Source organism: Camellia sinensis, chromosome 6 (genome assembly GCF_055761805.1).
Source record: "Camellia sinensis isolate YWXY chromosome 6, ASM5576180v1, whole genome shotgun sequence".
Lineage (NCBI taxonomy): Eukaryota > Viridiplantae > Streptophyta > Magnoliopsida > Ericales > Theaceae > Camellia > Camellia sinensis.
In genome coordinates, this window is record NC_138966.1 from 77,522,088 (window position 1) to 77,537,864 (window position 15,777).

At 37.5% G+C, this 15,777-nt stretch overlaps 1 long non-coding RNA gene across 1 annotated transcript; it reads left to right on the forward strand.

The window, feature by feature from the left end:
* Positions 1–8,670: 8,670 nt before the first annotated feature.
* On the forward strand, positions 8,671–9,078 carry LOC145792307 (uncharacterized). Its single transcript, XR_014331693.1, has 2 exons — positions 8,671–8,731; positions 8,835–9,078. It is a non-coding gene; the product is annotated as an uncharacterized LOC145792307 (long non-coding RNA).
* Positions 9,079–15,777: the final 6,699 nt, after the last annotated feature.

The following is a 15,777-nucleotide window of genomic DNA, read 5'->3' on the forward strand; positions in this document are numbered from 1 at the left end:
CTAAAAATTAAAAAAAATACTTAAAATATTAAAAAAAAATCAGTAAAAACAATATAACATGGAAAACAAGAAAGTATAATTTTCTCAAAAGAGTTTTTGGAAAACTCTAACCTAGCATAGTGATTGTGGTTTTGAGATAGTTTCATATATATACAGTCACAAAATGGTTTGAATAAATTCAACGGTATTTTTTTGTCGCATAAAAATTAAAAAAAACAATGTCGTCTTACTTTTTTGATATAACATTTCTCTTTTCATTCATTTTTTCATCTTCCTATCTCTCTGTCTTTATCTCTCTCTCTTCTCTTTATCTCTTTTCATTCATTTCTCTTTATCTCTATCTCTCTCTCTTTCTATGTCTGCCTGTTTCTCTCTCTCTCTCATTTTCTCTCTGTGTCTCTCACCTCCCTCTCTTCTCTCTATCATCTCATCTGTTTTCTCTCTCTGTCTCTCTCGCTCATCTCTCTTATCTCTATCTCTCTCATTTCTTTTTTTTTCTCTCTCTCTTATCTTTCTATCTCTCTCTATCTCTCTCGCTCATTTCTCTTCTCTTTCTGTCTCTCTTTTTTTTGTGTCTCTCTCTCGCTTATCTATTTTCGCTCTATTTCTCTCTTTTTTTGTCTATCTCTCACTCATCTCCTGTTTCTCTCTCTTTTTCTATCTTTCCATATCTCTCTTTCTCTCTCTATCTCTCTCTATCTCTTTTTCTGTCTATCTCTCTCTCCCTGTCTCTCTCTCACTCATCATTCTTCTCTCTCTCTCTCTGTGTCTACTTGTCTATTTGTCTATTTCTCCCTCACTATGTTCGCCTTGCTCACTCTCTTACTCCCATCTTCTCTATTTATCGAGCTCCTTCTCGATTTATCGATCCACTATAAGAAAATACACTTTTAGCAACCACTTTGTCCATCTCTCTCTCTCGCTCATCACTCTATCTCTGTCTCTGTCTCTCTTTATCTCTCTTCTTTATCTGTCTCTCACAAAATTAAAATATTTTAAAAATATTTAAAAAATTGATTTGAATTAAGTTTTGAACAGAGTTTTGAATTATCTGTCTTCTTTATTTATTGAGCTCCCTATCGATTTATCGATCTACTATAAGAAAATGCACTTTTAGCAACCACTTTGTCTCTTTCTCGCTCATCACTCTGTCTCTCTATCTCTTTTCTCTATTCGTCTCTCACTCATCTCTCTCTGTGTCTGTTTGTTTGTCTCTCACTCTTCTCTCTCTGTCTCTGTCTCTGTCTCCTCTATCTGTCTCTCACTCATCTCTCTCACCACCCATCTCTTTTGCCACATTCACCACTACTGCAAACGCCATTCCACTACCACCATTACTATCATTGTTGCCACTTCATCTCTACGACTACCATTACTACTACCATTGCCACCACTCTATTACCATCACTACCACTACTGCCATTACTATACTACTATTATCTCTCCTTCACCCCTGCCACTCCATCTATTCTACCACTACCACAACTTCACCACTAATCTCCTTCGCCATCACCACCACCACTACCATCATTTCTTATCCACCACCTTCACCACTACTGCCGCTCCCTCTCCTCTATCACAAAAAATTAGTTCATGATTTTTAATAACAAAAAAAAAATAGTCTGCAGAAAAATATCGATCCACTATAAGAAAATGTACTTTTAGTGACCACTTTGTCTCTCTCTCGCTCATCACTCTGTCTGTCTCTCTCTCTCTCCTCTATCTGTCTCTCACTCATTTCTCTCTCTCACCACCCATCTCCTTTACCACCTTCACCACTACTACAAACACCATTCCACCACCACCATTACTTCTACTGTCGCTACTTCACCTCTACGACTACCATTACTACTACTATTGCCACCACTCCACTACTACCACTACCATTACCTCTCTTTCACCCCTGCCACTCCATTTACACTACCACTACCACAACTTCACCACTAATCTCTGTCGCCATCACCATCACCACCACCACCACCATCATCTCTTATCCACCACCTTCACTACTGCTGCCGCTCCTTTTCCTCTATCACAAAAAATTAGTTCATGATTTTTAGTAATAAAAAAAAATAGGCCGCAGAAAAATATTTTTCATTGACTACAAAAAATTAACTTTTATTTTAGTGGAAAATATTTTTCATTAAAATATATATGAAACAAATAAATTTTCAACCTTAATAACGGAAAGAAAATGAAAATTATTATTTATTTATTTTTATTATTTAAATATTCATTTATGATGAATTTTTTTTTTAATTTTTTTTTTCTCATCCCGCCCACTCAGTTCCCCCCATTTTTTCTATTCCCGCGCCCCCCAAAATCCCCAATCTCTTAGAACCAAAAAAAACCCTAAATCTAATCGTCTCCCTCACATCACTCTCTCAGTCACCTCTCTCTCTCTCACCCTCTCGTTCATCTCTGCACCGATCTCGTTCATCTCTGCACCGATCACTCTCTCACTCTCTCGTTGTTCATCTCATCGATTTGCACCGATCATCGCACCGCCGATCTACTCACAGGTAAACTCTCTCTATCGGCCCGATGGTTGTTATATATATATATATATCTGATATATATATATATTAGATATATCTCTGATCTAATCTGTCTCCCTCACTCTCTCATCTCATCAGATCAGTCTTATCTCTGTCTCTCCCTCTCTCACCCCGATAGACTCACACTGTCTCATAGGTAAGCCTCTCTCTCTCTCTCTCTCTCTCTCATCTCTACACTGCACCGATCGAATCTGTGTGTGTAATGTCTCCCTCATTCTGTGATGTCTGTAATGTCTGTATGTTAATCTGAATCTGAAATGTTGATCTTAGTTGATCACATTGTGTAATCTGAAATCTGATCTTAGTTGTGTCTCACACTGTGTAATGTTGATCTTAGTTGTGAAATCTGAAATTTGTATGTTAATTTTATTAATTTTTAAATCTAAATCTGAATCTGAAATATGAATTTGTTTTGTTTGATTTGAAAATTGATTCTGATTGTTAATTGATAAGCATGCTATCTTTGTGATGGGTTTGAATGTTGTATGAAGAATTTTTACATTTTTTTTTTGTAAACAACATGGATTCTACTAACCTGATGAAGTAGTTTTCTTTTTCTTTTTCTTTATAATGATCTAATTGACTAGTTGAGAGGCATAGTATACTAGTATTAAACTGTGCTAGTATAATTGAGAAATATCAAATGTGCTAGTTGTAGACACCCCATTTTTGACCGTCCTCAAGACTTGGACGTCACCATTGAAACACTTGGTGATTATCCATGTTTGTGTTCGTTTGGAGTTCCCGGAGGTCTCGGCTACGCGCCCTGCCTCAGGATCTCCGAACTTGACCGTTTGTGTCTGGTTTTGCACCAAACACTTGTGTTTTGCCTTGGAGGGGCAGAGAATGCTTTGTGAGGCATCCCCACACACCACCAGCAGTGGCTAGAGGCCACCGGCTAGTTTTTGCTGCCATCAGCAATGTATTTTGCCGGTCGGCACCTTTTGTTGCCGGTCGGCACTTTGTTTTGCCAAAATGGCATTTTTGGCCGGCCGACTACTGTGCATCTGCTTTTGCAGATATTTTATCACAGCTGTCTTGCTTTTTGCTCCCCTCCATACACGTGTATGGAGGGATCTCCCTCTTGAGAAGCTTGTCTTGTAAGCTTTACAAGACAAGAAGCTCTATAAGAGAGAGCCTTGTCTCTTGGCTTTAAGGTTAGACACTTGAGAGACTTAGGATATTTTTAGACAGCCATTTTTAGGGTTTTGAGTTCTAGGGTTAGAAACCATACACTTTCTATCTCTATATCTCCCTCTTGTGTGTGTTTAAGTGCACTTGTGTCTTACTATTGCACACAAACACATAGTGTTTCACCTTCCCTTAGTTTCTGAGGTTCCAAGAGGTTGGTTTTGAAGTTTTGGAGCTGTTTTCAACCTAGAAGGAGCTGTTGGAGCATCATTTGTAAAGGAGTCTTCAAGGGTAAGAAACTAACACCTTTATTCCCCATTTTTGTATTGTATTTTGACCTGTCTTAAAATCGTTTTTGAGCTTGGTGTATAATACAAAAAAGTTCTGTTTTTAGACCCTCTTGATTGTTCATTAAGAGTGTTTTGTGGTTTAGAGGTGTTTGACCCCTCTTAGGCCTTGAAACCCCATTTTGTGCTATTTTGAGTGAGTTTCGAGACTTTGGTGTTTGGGCCTTTTCACCACTGAAATCTTGAGGGATTTCAGTGGTGGAGATGGTGCCTTGAAGTCTCCAAAAGGGGAGGGCCACCCCCTCCCCTTGTTGTCCTTGAAATGGACCCCTTTTGGCCTCTTGAGAGAGCATCATGTTAGAGTGTGTATTGGTCATGTCTTGGTTGTTTTCCATGCTTATTATGCCATGATATAACCTTGTTGTGTGTTGGTTTTGGTACACCATGCATGTTTAGCATACCTACCATGTAATGCCATGTTATTGCCTTAATAGGCCTTAGGTTGTTAGCCTTTGTTCTAGCATGTTTTAGGCTTAGATTTGTGAAGCTTTTGTGCATATTTTACCATGCTAGAGGTCTGTCCTAGGTTGTTTGGGTCGGCCATGGCATGAATTATATAGTCCCTTTGCATTTTGGCTTGCTGGCCTTAAGTGTGTGAGTGTGTAGCATGTCATTCTTGCATTGATTTAGTGGTTTGGAACTATCCACCATGTAATTTCAGTCCCCTTTGCATGCCTATATGCTTGCCTTGGATGTATCTTTGATGCCTTATTAGCTTGTGTAGCATGCTCCTTGTTTTGGCATTTATGCATGCCTTTGAATTTGGGTCATTTAGATGCCATCTAAGTGATCTTTAGGCCTTGTCTTAATGTGCTAAAACTCTGTTTTTGGTCAATAAGTTCATGCCATGTTTGGTCTTGTTAAGTGTAATTCAATACTCCATTGGTTTGCTTTGAGTACTTGGGCCATTGTTGCATGTATAGCTTGCCTTGTTGCTTGGTTTGGCACCATGTTTTAGCATGATTTTCAGAGCTTATGCTGCATGCCATATGTCCATGATATCCTCATTCAAGTGTGCTTGAGAATTGCCTCACTCGTGCCTAAGTGTTGGCCCTTTTAACGTGTGCATGTGTGTATGTGTTTTGGTCCTTTATTTTGGTCACTTTGGCTACTGTTTTGGGCCTATTTAGAGTTGCCTAAATCATGTATAAGTCCATCTTTTCATCCATTTGCATTGCCTCATGATTGCTTGTATGCTTGCATAAGTGCCTTGCCATGCCATGTTGCATCCTTAGCTTGCATGCCTAGGTTGCATGGCATCTTGCATACATGCCTTGTTCCTTGACTTGGTGATAGGAATTGGGCCTTGGTTTGTTTGTTTGGTTTGCATTTCATTTGACATGAAAGTTGTATGCTCGACTCCTTGGGCCATCATGCATGGAAATGCGTGATTGGTGGTCCGAGAATCGAGACACATGTCCTTTTGAGTCACAAACATGATAGGGGACATGAATGGTGCATATATGCCTTGAATTGTGCTGCCATGCTCTGTCTTGCCCTCTGTTGCTGTCAATTGCAGATTCTACAGGAACACTCTGCCGACCGGCAGTTCCGAGTGCCGACCCGCAATCCTTTCTTTGCCGATGGATTCATTGTATGCCGATGGCCACATCCCACTGCCGGTGGTAATTCTATTCAGCCGGTGATGTCTCCCAGCATCCAGAGAAGCAATCCTGAGGTTTTGGCAGCCTCCAGAGGAGTAGAGCAAAGAAAACAGAGGCAGCCTATGCATGGCGGTGCATTTTCGAGCGGGACCGAGCATGCATTGCATCGAGATCTCCTCCCGAGGCAGTTTATTGCTTTTCCTAGTTTAAGTTAATTTGCTCAACTGATTAGGCAATTTGTAATAATTAATTAGCTTGCGTAGTTAATTAATCTGTATTATTTATTTGGTCCCTCCGAGTGAGGGCAAATCTGTAATAAGTGTGGGTGAGTGGTGTGTATGTCTTCCAATCCCCACTTCTTTCTTCCTTTTTATTTACATGCTTTGATGGTTAGTATTAGGGCACGTTTAAATTAGCATACCTTATGCTATGCATGCGTGCATTCATACATTTGCTTTGTATGCACTGGGCTCGGCGCATCATTCTAACTGCATTTGTACCTCAATTCCAAATTGAATACATGCATCAATTGACTGCATTTTACATGCCATACTTAGGTTAGCCGAGCCTACTCTAATTGCATTTTGCATGCGTTGCATTAGCCACTCTAACATGAACTAGGATCATGCATGTTTGCTAACTAGTTTATTGTTTTGGCACGGAGTACGATGTAAGTATTTATGCTTTAGCATCTCGCATGCGTGTGAATGCTACCATGACGGCATGCTTATCATGTGACTAAGTGCTTATATGAGATAAACTGTTTGAATGCCTGTGGGTGGAGGTTGGATTGTTTGAGTGGGAAAAACTCGTTGAAATCCGTATTTTAGGCTACTTGCGAGTAGCAATTTCCAAAGCGCTTTTCAAAACAAACGGATATGCAATGATTATTTCCAAATTAGGCAATCTAGTCTATACTTGTTTGCTGTGCGCATAACATAGTAATTCTAGGCTAATAAATGGAATAAGAACATATAAAGTTTTCAAAAACGGATATCACGGTTAGTAGAGGCCGATCTTCGGATCGGGCGAGAGGGGGTGCTCATAGCTGACCTTCCCCGATCGTACCCAAGCTCCCGAGCCGAGACAACTCCGGTGATGACGGACATGTGGCCTTCGGCACCGAGTCAGGGTTTCCTAAATTCTCCCATAAAAAAAAAATATTTAGGTGGTGACTTTGTATCTGGCAAAGCAGTCCATGTTTGGCACTTCTTTTCAAAAATCTCTTTCTCAAAACGATTTGCCGGATTTGGACTCTTTGGTTCAGATTAAGAACCGCGATACAAATCGAGTCTGAACTGTAGCGCGGGGTCCCTCGCGGGACGTGTTACACTAGTATACTAGTATTAAACTGTGAACCCTGGTTTAGAATAATGGGTATTATGAAAAAGAAGGTTTAGAATGAAAAGAAGGATTTCAGTTAGGGTGATAATTTTTAATATATTGTGTAGCAGCTCTCAGCAGCTAGAAGTGTTGAAACATACATTTGTATTTTATTTATCTAGATATTTGGGTGTTTTGCTTTGGGTATTTTAAAGCATACATTTGTATTTAAAACATGAATGACATGATAATATAAATGTATCTTTTGTTGATCCCAGTTGATATGATTTTCAACTACGTGTGAAGTGTGTGAACATCATACTTGCAGAAATTGCCTATGAAGAACCAGATAAGGTTTAAAACCTAGTTGAGAAAATTAAGCTAAATAATGCACATGGATTGTTAATTGATTCTGAAAATTCAGATTCAGATTCTGAAAATCAATTAACAATCAGAAAATTGACAACCTGTTGATTTTGTTAATTGATTTTGTTAATTGATTCTGAAAATTGATTCTGAATCTGAAAATTGCCTATTCTGTGACTGTATGTTAATTGATTCTGAAATCTGAATTAATTCATTAAGTTTAATTCATTAATTATTAATGTTGGAGCATTTTAGAAAATATGAGAAAAAAGGTCCAAAATAAAGATTGACAAAATGGAGGAAAAAAAGGTTTAAAAATAAATTTTTGGAAAAAAAGTTTAATCCGCAAACCTCCCGGGGCTTTGGATTTGTTGTATTTGACAACGAACAAGTTGTTGATACTATTCTGGCCAATGGAAATATGATTGATATGGAAGGCTCACAGGTGAGTTCAGTCCAATGGGTCATTACCATATCAGATGTACAAGGACATAGCTTTTATGTGTTCAAACCAGCAATACAATATTATTTTTTACTCTTAAGGGTCTTGTATTTGTAGCTTTTCATCGAATAAAAGATAATATTGTCATTGCCTAAAGGCAGGATTGCATTTTTTTTTTTTTTTGTAGATGAGGGAGCAGAAACGGGCTGCTCTTTTGAAAGAAAAAAAGGGCCTCTAGTGGATTGACAAGCCCTTCCCGTGTCATTGTGAGTATCCTGTATATGATATTTTTTAAAATGTTTGTATTGTTTGGACTCAGATGAAATATTCAATTAATTTTGGTCAATAGTGTGACAGTTTTTCAACACCACGTCAACTAAACTATCGATTAATTAAATAAATAGGCTTGAATCTCATCTTATTGGACTAAGGATGCATACCATGAGCCCGTCTAGGCTTGAATCTCATCTTAATTAAATAAATAGGCTTGAATCTCATCTTATAAAGTGATATTGTTTTCTTTTTATGCAGAAATGAATATTTTAGTATTGATGAGATTCAATGTAATTCCTACTATCCAAACATAACTTTAATTTGCATACTTACTGATGAGAGGCTAATCACCCTATTCCATGAACATGTATGATCTCCCTATTGATGGACCCTCTGCATGTGAGTTCCTACAAAATAAATTTGTGTATTCTACTATCCAAGACAGGTAGGAACCCTTTAAGTCCAACCCTTCCCACTCCCATCAGACATGAAAAAATTCCCCAGGTATATTATAATAAGAGTTTATTACACTATTTTGGACTACATTGAATTCCATTATTATTGTTATTATTATTATTATTATTATTATTTATTATTATTATTATTATTATTATTATTTTTTTTTTGTGAGCAGGGAAAGCTTTGGTTTCTCCAATTGAGAGATATGCAGTTGTTCCTGATGACAACGTAAGTTTTCTTTCCACAGTCTTCATTGTCTTCATTATTGGTGTTTAAATAGTTGGTTTCTCCAAAAGATTATAATTTGCAACTGTTATCTATTTATTTGTAGGTCAAAAGGATAAATTTTGCCGAGGGGAAGATCTGATTTTAGAAGTAAGGAATTTGCAGCTTGATTTTTGAAATAGGCTCAAAATTGAAATCTTGTTGGAAATTTTTTATTTTTTTATTTTTTGTAAGAGCATTTAAATATCCAATGTGTTGATTGGTGAATTTTAGATTTTATTTTATTATTTTATTTTTTTTAGGATTGGGGTGAATTTTATAATTTAAATATGCTTTTATGAACATGTACAGTTTAGTTATTCTTTGCAAAATATTGAATTTGATGGTTTTATCAATTTTTATTTTTATTTTCTGTTATGATGTTTTTGTGAATGGAATGTAAATAATCAGCTCTTAGAGAGTGAGGGATGGCACCATCGTCAGAAAAAAATAGAAAATTTTAATATTTTTATTAATTTTGTTACAGGTTTTACTTTTTGGGACGACATTATACTGTCGCAAAAAATAGAAATTATATTATTTAAAATAGAAATTTTATTATTTTTTAATATTTTTTGCGACGGCATTACACTGTCGCAAAAAATAGAAAATTTCATATTTTTTATACTTTTTGCGACGGCACCACACCGTTGCAAAAAACAGTGTTTTTTCAAAAAAAAAAAAAAAGACTATTAGCAACGGTATTTTTTGCCGTCTCAAATAATATTTTTAGCGACGGTAAAATAGGGCCGTCGCAAAAAGTCAAGAAATTTCAAACGCTATTAGCGACTGTACGGTGCCGTCGCAAAAATTCTTTTGCAACCCCTGCATTTGCGACCCCCCTCTTGCCGTCGCAAAAAGTCATTTTGCCGTTGCAAAAAGTATTAGCGACGGCATTAGGAGTATTAGCGACGGTATTTTACCATCGCAAAAAGTCAATTTTTTTGTAGTGAGGGAATTGATTTTAATGATATCTTCTCCCTAGTTGTGAAGATGACTTCCATTCGAGTAGCTCTGGAATTAGCAGCTCACTTGAATCTGGAGATAAAACAGATGGATGTCAAAATTGCCTTTCTCTATGGTAATTTGGAGGAAGAAATCTACATGGAGCAACCAGAAGGATTTGAAGTTAAAGGGAAACAGAATCTAGTCTGCAAACTGAAGAAGTGTCTTTATGGCCTAAAGCAGGCGCCAAGACAATGGTACAAGAAGTTTGATTCATTCATGGTGGATCATGAGTACACAAGAATGGTAGCAGACCAGTGTGTATATTTCCAAAAGTTTTTGAATGGAAACTTCATCATTCTGCTGTTGTATGGCGATAATATGATGATCATCGGACATGATATTGCTATGATCAACAAGTTGAAAAAGGACTTGTCGCAGTACTTTGACATAAGTAATTTAGGCCCTGCACAGCAGATTTTGGGCATGAAGATTGTTCGTGATAGGAAAGCTAAGAAGATATGGCTGTCATAGGAGAAATATGTTGAACGGGTGATTGAAAGGTTCAACATGAAAGATGCCAAGCCAGTCAGCACACCACTGGCCAACCATTTCAAGGTGACAAAGCGTTCGTGTCCCACGACTAGCTCTGAAAGGAAAGAAATGGAGGCAATCCGTTATTCTTCCGCAGTAGGGAGTTTGATGTATACAATGGTGTGTACCCGGCCAGATATAGCTCGCGTAGTTGGCGTTGTGAGCAGATTTCTCGCCAATCCAAGAAAGGACATTGGGAGGTTGTCAAATGGATTCTTTGGTACTTGAAGCGAACTTCAAAGATGTGTCTATGTTTTGGGGGAGCTAAACCAATTTTGGAGGGTTTTACAAATGCCGATATGGCAAGTGATCTTGATGGTAGAAAATCTACATTAGGATTTTTATTCAACTTTGTAGGGGGAGATGTTTCATGGTAGTCCAAATTACAAAAGTGTGTTGCTTTATTTACAACAGAGGCAGAGTACATTGTTGCCGTAGATGCTGGAAATGAAATGTTGTGGTTAAAGCGATTTCTCCAAGAATTGTGTCTACAGTAAGACGAGTACAAGGTACATTGTGATAGTTAGAATGTAGTTAGAATGCAATTGATCTGAACAAGAATTCTATGTACCACTCACGTACAAAGCACATAGATGTCTGGTATCATTGGATACGAGAAGTGATGGAAAAACAGCTGATGAAGCTGGTGAAGATTCACATGGACAAGAATCATTCTGACATGATGACTAAGGTTGTCACTAGAGACAAACTGGAAGTTTGCAAGAATTTGACCAGGATAGACTTCAAGTAAGAAGTCAGTTATCCATATGAGCGTGGAGGGGGAGAATTGTTAATTCTAGCCCACATGGAGGTTGGAGGTTAGGTCTCCAAGTCAAGAAATAGGAGGGTAGAGGGAAGATGGCTGTTGGTAGTTGGCAGCCCAATAATTTCCTTATATTGCCCTTGTTTCCTTCTCTTTTATGTATAAATAAAGGCTGGGAGGAAGAGAAAAAATAACATAGAAAAAAGAATAAAACACAGAGTGTATGTATCTGTGAGGTGAGAGTGCTATAGAGAGGGAGTGAGGTGTGAGTGTTGTAAACTCGCTCGGGAAATTCTATAGTGGATATCTCTCCGCCGACGTAGGAAGTTGCCAAACCACGAAAATATCTTGTCTCTTTTCTGTGTGTGATTGATTTCTGGTGTCCCTTGATCCTAGCACCTTTAATTTGGATTATAAAGTTAAATTAATAGGTTTGAGCTTTTATTTTTAAACCTATTAATACCATAAGAATTAAAAACAATTCCGGGCTTGTAAAATTTGACAAAATTTGAAGGCCTAAGGCGACCACCTTGCTCGTCTTAGAATAGGGCCAACCTTGGCAATATCTATAAGATATTAGTTTAAAAAATTTATATCTTGAAATATTATTCTAAAAAATATATATATTGTAGAAATCTAATTTTTTTTGTGATGTGAGATGTTTCATGAATCTAAATCGTCTCCAATCATTTTTCATCTCTTTCGTAAGTCATGCACTCAGAATAAATTTAGGTTATACATTTTATAGTGTTTTCTTTCATAACTGTATAATAATACGAAAAGACTATGGTACACAGTATGCACGATATGCATCTTAGAACTAAAGAAAAAAATGATATAATTTCATACTTTTTGAATCATAACTAAAAAAAAAAGGGACAAAAAGCACTTAACCTCCCTATGGTTTTGGGTTGTTGCAGATGACTCCCTTGAGGTTTGGAAATATGCAAACATCTCCACTATGGTTTTGGACTCATCTGCAATTGCCACACTGTTAACTTCTACGTCAAAAAGACAAATTTACCCTTACATAAATACAAGGCAACTGTAGCTGGTTTTTCGTACTCCTTGGCCTCTGGTACAATAGCTCTATAGTTCAGACTCTCGTGGTTCTGAATCTGGTTTCACAAGTGCAATGTGAAATAGAAAAAAACAAATGAGAATCCAAATCCGACAAATCCTAGGAAATCCATTAATCATTAGAGCTACCAAAAATGGACTGCATTGCAGATTTCAAAATCGCCACCTAAATATTTTTGGAAAATTTAGGAAACTTGTGACTCATGCCAAAGGCCACTTGTCCGTTATAACCAAAGTTGTCTCGGTTTGGGAACTTAGGTTTGAGAGGGGAAGGTCATGAATTGAGCACCCCCCTCACCTAATTAAAGATCGGCCTCTACTAATCATGATGTGAATTTTATCAACATTATATGCTCTTGTTCTGATTTTGTTATACTATCTTACTATGTGAGGCACACAAGTATAGATTGTTTCGCTTGCTTTGGAAATGACTTGATTTTATGTGATGATTTTAAAAGAGTTTTGAGTGCACACAACTCAAAACGAAAGAAATGAGCTCGTATATACATTTGATCAAAATCATTCCTAATGCAAGTAAACTAACTTTCATCCACAGGCATTCAAACAGTTCATTTCGAGTAAGCACGCAGCCTCATGGTAAGATGCTACGCATGGCAACAATATCACACATGAATATGCTAAAGCCAAAAATGCTCAACTAGTACTTGGAGGTAAGCCAAAGAAAAAGAAAGAAATTAGAAAAATGCATGACCCTAACAATGCACATGACTAATGCAACACATACAGGAATGCAACTATTAGGTTCGACTTATTAACATGTCATATGGATTCACTCAAAGCATACGGTAACGCACGTATTCAAGCAAGTATGGAATGACAATGATATTAAAAAATGATGAATCGAACCTTAATACATTGAAAAATGGATGCAAAGCATGTTAATGATATGAAATGAAAACATGATACTATATACAACCATGGTAAGCATGTAAATAAAACGGAGAAAGAAATGGGGATTGGAAGACATACATCACATATTATAAATTTTCCCTAGCACAAGAGGGTTCGAATGACCTAATTAACTAATTATTACAGACACTAATGAATGAACTAATTAATTAACTGATTATTACAAAATACTAATAAATGAGCTAATTAATTAACTAATTATTACAAAATAAATATTAAAGCTACTAATCTAATGGACTTGAATGAGCGATGAGTCGCATGCACACAAGCAAGAACATCCTCTAGAAACCTCTCTGTTTGCTGCCAGAAGTTGCCTTGTTAACAGTCAGAAAACAGTTCTATTTCGGCCTCAAAATCTGTTCTGTTTTGTTGGAAAATTACCATTGCCGTACAACATGCTTGGCCGGCCGTACATAATAATGGCCGGATGACCATTGTTTCTGATGAAAACCTTGCTGCTACAAAACTAGAACAGAGCAAAACAGAGTGTTTTCAAAAGCTGTTCATCATTCTTGCACGCTCATGTCATGAAGATTTTCAAGGAGAGAGTAGGTTTGCTTCCTAAATCATCAGCCATTGCAAATTTGTTGCATGATGATCTTTAAAAGCAAAAGGAAAAGACTTGGCTAAACACAAAACAAAGCTATTCTCCTTACTTCCTTCCTATCATGAAATGTATTCAAGGAAGAGGTAGGCATGCTTCACACAAGATATTATGTGATGATCATATAGCACTAAAATGGAAAATAACAACAATTCAAAAATTATTGTCAACTCCTCTCCTTACGCATGAAATAAGGATGAAACATCCATTTCCGTGCTTCAAAGTGGAACTGGGAGAGAGTTTTCAACACTTCTCAATAAAAAGCTCTCTAGGAGCAACAAAGCAAGTAAGAGGAAAATCAAGGAGCAATCTATCTATCAATGTTTAAACACACAACTTTCCAAAGTTATTGACAACTCCTCTTTTTCGTGGAACAAGGATGAGACATCCATTTTCATGTTTTGAAAATAATCGACAAGAGAGTTTTTTAACACTTTGAACACAGAAGGAGTACCTAGCTTCAAGGTGGACAACAACTATGAAAGCAAGAAATTTAACACTAGTTAATCAAACTTGTGGCGGGGTGGCTAAGCCTAAGCTCTAATAATCTCATGACCACAAGGTTCAAGAAACATAATGAACGCTATAACAAAGTGAAAAAGATCAATTCAAACGGATTGGTCGCTATATCCTAAACACGCCAAATCCGAGAGGACTTACAACAACACAAATATGATATTTAAAGCACAGGAAGTAAGATGACATATAGCAGGGAGGACTAGGACCCTTTTATAAGCCCATATTCAATTCATATCACACAAAAACAATCTAAAAACAGTGCTAAAATGTATTGAAATTTAACCAAATGAAGTGAAAAGAGAGTAAAAAAATGAAAGAAGACAAAAGGGGTGCATAACTAGTGAGCTAGCCAATGAAAGGGTGGCTAATGTCCCATCTGATGCGTAGAACATAGTCGACCAACCATGAGGATGTACGGCCGACCCAATCAAAATGGCTTGCCGGCCATATGTTGGCGAAAAAAAATAAGGTTTTGGTCCAAATAGGGTGGTTTAGGTTTTAAAGCTCAAAATTGAATTCTTTTCCTGAAGATATGAACGATTGCATAGCGTAACATTTTATCATTGAGTGTTTAGTGTGAAGCGCCCAAGTCTTAAAGGTGGTCAAAATGGGGTGTCTACAGTTGCCCTTCTTTAATAGAGCTCAAAGTCATTTCATGACGTGAGTGAATGTCAAAACTCGAAGACGACCCATGTGACATGGCTATAAGACTTGGGCAAACAAACAAAACGTAAATGCAATTGGTTGAACTCGAAAGTTACCTACGTATTCCTTTACAATGAATCAAACCAGCGTAGTTCAAGGGTAGAATACAATTGATATTTAAATACAATGTAACAGTTGAAACCACGAACGAGCATACTGTTTGAAAATCATGAAGATGAGATGAATACAATGTAAAAATTGAAACCACAAATGAGCATGCCGCTCGAAGATCATGAAGATGAGATGTGAGACAAGCCAAACTACGTATCACATAGAAATGGTGAATAGATGCAAGCTAAACCACGCTTTGCATGGAAAGGGTAAAACCTTCATGCCAAACTATGCTTCGTGCAAAAATGGTGGGGGTGCAAGCCAAACTACGCTCCACGCAAAAAAGGTAAAAGCTCCATGCTAAACTACGTTACGCGTAGATAGGGTGGAGGGTGCAAGCCAAACTATGTTTCTCACAGAAAGGGAAAAAGGGTACAAGACAAACTACGATTCGCGTAGAAAGGGTAAAAGCTCCATACCAAACTACGCTTTGCGTAGAAAGGGTGGAGGGTGCAAACCAAACTACGCTTCGTGCAGAAAGGGAAAAGGGGTACAAGCCAAACTATGTTTCGCGTAGAAAGGGTAAAAGCTCCATGCCAAACTACGCTTCAAGTAGAAAGGGTGGAGGATGTAAGTGAAACTACGCTTCGCGCAGAAAGGGAAAAGGGCTACAAGCCAAACTACGCTTCATGTAGAAAGAGTAAAAGCTCTATGCCAAACTATGCTTCGCGTAGAAAGGGTGGAGGGAGCAAGCCAATTTATGCTTCACGCAGAAAGGATAAAAGGGATACAAGCCAAACTACGCTTCATGTAGAAAGG